Here is a 4,987-nt window from a genome sequence, read left to right on the forward strand (position 1 = left end):
ACCGTCATCATTCATTGATGATGTATTGGTAAGATTTGTGTTTTCACAGTTCATGTTATATTTTAATTAAATATTTATAAATTAGATAATATTAAGTACTAATTTTTATTTACATGGTCTATTTAACAGTTGATGACCGAGGATGAGTTGAGACAGATTCAGGAGGGCACCTTGTCGGCCATTTCATTTGGCCTCGATAGCTTGACGGTACATATATTATTCCACCTAGTCGTTTGTATTTTATTGTACATACATGCTCATCATTTATATTTGTATTAATTAGATTATGTAGTAACTTGCATGCATATCTTATTTTACTCTTGTAGGGCACAAGCAGCACGAGTGCAGTGCACTGTGATCTAGGATCTGGTAGTGCAATTGGAGACAAGGGGAAAGGTAATTGAATGCAAATATGATTGAATGAATAATTTAAATAACTTATACTGATTATACATGTCTAGACATAGATTGATAGTTTCATATACTTGTTTTGTATATATACAAAGAATCCTTGGCTTCACATCCTTGATGACTACACCCAGTATACCTGAAGAAGAAGAAGAGATGCCTCGAGTAGATGTGTGTTTATTTTATTTTTTGATTAGTAGATATAATTTGTTATTATCAGTGACAATTATATGCTAACTTGTATCAATGTCATGTTTCTAAACATATGTAGGTTGTTTATGAAAATATTCAAAACATACCTCCTCTACTGAAGACATACATCAAGAGTCCTGCAAAGCTGAAGAGAAAACGTGGAGATGAGGTAAACATGAATAGTTCAATTAAATAGTTCATTTTTATGTTAACTTTTCGAATGTGAATTATATAATATAACTAATATTAATTGTGGTTTGTTTTTCTTGTGCAGGATCCTTCAGAGCCGAGCAGTGTGGCGAAGAGGATTGATTTTGATGATCCATCAGCAGCTTAGGATGTTATAGATAGTTTTGGGATGCTTACATGTCTAGTTGGCATGTATATTTTGTATATGGACATACATTCACGTATTTAGACATACATTTTGTTTCAGTTGGTGTTTATGCCATATTTGTGTATGGACATACATTTGTAATCATTCGACATTTTTATATATACAGAAGTTGATATTCGATCATATAAATTGTTGCTCATCTGTGTGTGGTGTTATCATGGAAATCTTTAATCTTCATTCCAATAATTAACAATGGTTAATAATGGCTATTTAATGAACAATACAATTCATTTCATTTCATCATAAGTGTTGTTTTTATAATGAACAATATAATTCATTTAATGAACAATACAATACAATTTATTTAATGAACAATACAATTCATTTAATCAACAATACAATAAAATTCATTCAATGAACAATACAATTCATAAACAATATAATTCATTTAATGAACAATACCCTATGAATGCTCCTGTTTTGCCCCCCCACTCGATCGAACGCTCGAGGTCATACCCTGCTGGCGTCGTCCCTTGAGTGCCCTAACTGCTCAAAATTGTCAAACTTTGACAGGCCCTAACTCGGAATCTGTGGCACCTGCGAATGATCCGTTTAAACCTACAGGGCCACGAGAGGGGTCCCTACAAAAGCCTATCTTGGTTTTTCAAGTTTCCCTACGGTTTTATTAGGGCAGCAATTTTTCGGTTGGCGAAAAATCATCAGTCTCACTTAATGGAATGCTGTCGCATGGCCAATTTCTCGTTCAGCTCATCGCGATGACAAACCGTCAGCTCCAACATGTCCAGTTAGGCATAATTACCCTACGCATGCTCTTGTTTTTCCCCCCCACTCGATCAAACGCTCGGGGTCATACCCTACCGGTGTCGTCCCTTGAGCGCCCTAAGTGCTCAAAATTGTCAAACTTTGACGGGCCCTAAATCAGAATATGTGGCACCTACGAATGATCCGTTTGAAACTATGAGGCCACGAGAGGGGTCCCTACAAAAGCCTATCTCGGTATTTCAAGTTTCCCTATGGTTTTATTAGGGCAGCAATTTTTTGGTTGGCAAAAAAATTGTCAGTCTCCCTCAATGGAATGTTGTCGCCTGGTCGATTTCTCATTCAGCTCGTCGCGATGACGAACCGTCGGCTCTGACATGTCCAGTTAGGCATAATTACCATATGCATGCTCCTAGTTTGCCCCCCCACTCGATCGAACGCTCGGGGTCATACCCTACCGGCGTCGTCCCTCGAGCGCCCTAAGTGCTCAAAATTGTCAAACTTTGACAGGCCTTAACTAAGAATCTGTGGCACCTGTGAACGATCCGTTTGAACCTACGGGGCCATGAGAGGGGTCCCTACAAAAGCCTATCTCAGTATTTCAAGTTGCCCTACGGTTTTATTAGGGCAGCAATTTTTTGGTTGGCAAAAAAATCGTCAGTCTCACTCAATGGAATGTTGTCGCCTGGTTGATTTCTCATTCAGCTCGTAGCGATGATGAACCGTCGACTCCGACATGTCCAGTTAGGCATAATTACCCTATGCATGCTCCTATTTTTCCCCCCCACTCGATCGAACACTCGAGGTCATACCCTACCGGCGTCATCCCTTGAGCGCCCTAAGTGCTCAAAATTGTCAAAATTTGACGGGCCCTAACTCGGAATCTGTGGCACCTGCAAATGATCCGTTTGAACCTACAGGGCCACGAGAGGGATCCCTACAAAAGCCTATCTCGGTATTTCAATTTTCCCTACAGTTTTATTAGGGCAGCAATTTTTCGGTTGGCGAAAAAATCGTCAGTCTCACTCAATGGAATGTTGTCACCTGGTCGATTTCTCGTTCAGCTCGTCGCGATGATGAACCGTCAGCTCTGACATGTCTAGTTAGGCATAATTACCATACGCATGCTCCTATTTTTCCCCCCCACTTGATCGAACGCTCGGGGTCATACCCTACTGGCGTCGTCCCTTGAGCGCCCTAAGTGCTCAAAATTGTCAAACTTTGACAGACCCTAACTCGGAATCTGTGGCACCTATGAACGATCCGTTTGAACCTACGGGGCCATGAGAGGGGTCCCTACAAAAGCCTATCTCGGTATTTAAAGTTTCCCTACGGTTTTATTAGGGCAGCAATTTTTCGGTTGGCGAAAAAATTGTCAGTCTCACTCAATGGAATGTTGTCACCTGGTCGATTTCTCGTTCAGCTCGTCACAATGATGAACCATTGGCTCCGACATGTCCATTTAGGAATAATTACCCTACACATGCTCCTATTTTGCCCCCCCACTCGATTGAACGCTCGGGGTCATACCCTACCGGCGTCGTCCCTTGAGCGCCCTAAGTGCTCAAAATTGTCAAACTTTGACAGGCCCTAACTTAGAATCTGTGGCACCTGCGAACGATCCGTTTTAACCTATGGGGCCATGAGAGGGGTCCCTACAAAAGCCTATCTCGGTATTTCAAGTTGCTCTACGGTTTTATTAGAGCAACAATTTTTCGGTTGGCGAAAAAATCATCAGTCTCACCCAATGGAATGTTGTCGCCTGGTCGATTTCTCGTTCAGCTCGTCGCAATGACAAACCATCGGCTCCGACATGTCCAGTTAGGCATAATTACCCTATGCATGCTCCTGCTTTGCCCCCCCCCCCCACTCGATCCGATGCTCGGGGTCATACCCTATGCATGTGACATCCATGAAGGGATATGAAGGGATATTTTGTAAACAATCAGAAACCTTTAATGATAATCAAGTTGAAGCCTTGAGATTTATGCAATATGGTTCAAGTCCAAAACTATACCCTGAGAGCATTTTGATTTTACTTATGTCTTGTGTATTATAATAAAGACCAATTTGCCAATGTGACATCTTCATATGAGAGAAAAGCTTCATTTTATCTCAATATAGTTGTACTTGTTTCATTATTAGAAAAAATAAATATACAAAGATCTGTTATTAGTATCCTCTAGATTATGGATTTGAATTGATGTTCTCAATTAGTTATTATCTGTTCAGCTTTTCTTCATAAGGCACAACCATCTGGTGGTTATCATATGAGGACAACCATCCATGACTTTCAAAGTAATTGATATTTATTCCTACACCTCACACTCACAAGATTAATAATAAAATGACATTTATGATTCATCAAATGCTGACAAAGTCTAATCAAAGTTGAACTTCAAGATGTATACAACATATGATATTCAACTTCAAGATGCATACAACTTACCATATTCAAGCTCATGCCAACCACCACTTGGATATTGTTATATGTCGATTAAAGTACAATATATGTAATAAAACCATATAGTCTTACAAAAAAGCCATCATAGACCATCTATGTCGATTAAAGTACAATTCATTTGTAACAGGGGCACACTCACAATCTGGAGTTGCAAGGCCCTGTGGGAAGCATCAAATTAGAAATTTATTAATCTGACTCATACTATTGTCAAAAGCATCAAAGATGCTACTGCTAGAGAACACCATGCTCCATTGTGGAGAGAATATTAGGTGCATCTGATGTCAGCATCTGAAAATGAAACAATGTTATTCAATTGCCAAAATCTAACTGACTTTATTTTATAAACCATTAATGAATAAAAATAGACAAGGTTACTTGAGTGAAAGTTCGATGACCACTTTGACTAGTAGGTGTTGATGTTGAAGGCCCAACATTAACCTATTTACCTGACTATCAATGTCAAATGTTTGATTCAATAGATCATCTGTCATGACAATTTGATCCACTGTAGATGTGTCCTGGCCACATGCATTTGAATCATCTTCATGATAATAAATACAACAAGACCCACAATTTAATCTCATTAATGCACAAAGGAATATGTACCATCACCAAGAGAGGGTCTCGTCAACAACGAATGATCTAGCATGAACCTGTATTTTTAAGAATTGTTAGTCTACACATAAAATGCATGGATGAACATAACGGATTTATGATAATCACTTCAACTAAAATGCATGATAATAAATGAAAAGGTGGGATCATATACCATAAAAATACGTCCCTTCGAATTATATCAACAGAAT

The 4,987-nt window shown here is 39.0% G+C and overlaps 1 long non-coding RNA gene across 1 annotated transcript; it reads left to right on the forward strand.

The window, feature by feature from the left end:
• Positions 1-502: 502 nt before the first annotated feature.
• LOC131857297 (uncharacterized) lies at positions 503-1,077 on the forward strand. The gene is made up of 3 exons (XR_009358646.1): positions 503-579; positions 680-769; positions 875-1,077. It is a non-coding gene; the product is annotated as an uncharacterized LOC131857297 (long non-coding RNA).
• The last annotated feature ends 3,910 nt before the right edge of the window (positions 1,078-4,987 follow it).

The sequence above is a fragment of the Cryptomeria japonica genome, chromosome 8, assembly GCF_030272615.1.
Source record: "Cryptomeria japonica chromosome 8, Sugi_1.0, whole genome shotgun sequence".
Taxonomy (NCBI): Eukaryota; Viridiplantae; Streptophyta; class Pinopsida; order Cupressales; family Cupressaceae; genus Cryptomeria; species Cryptomeria japonica.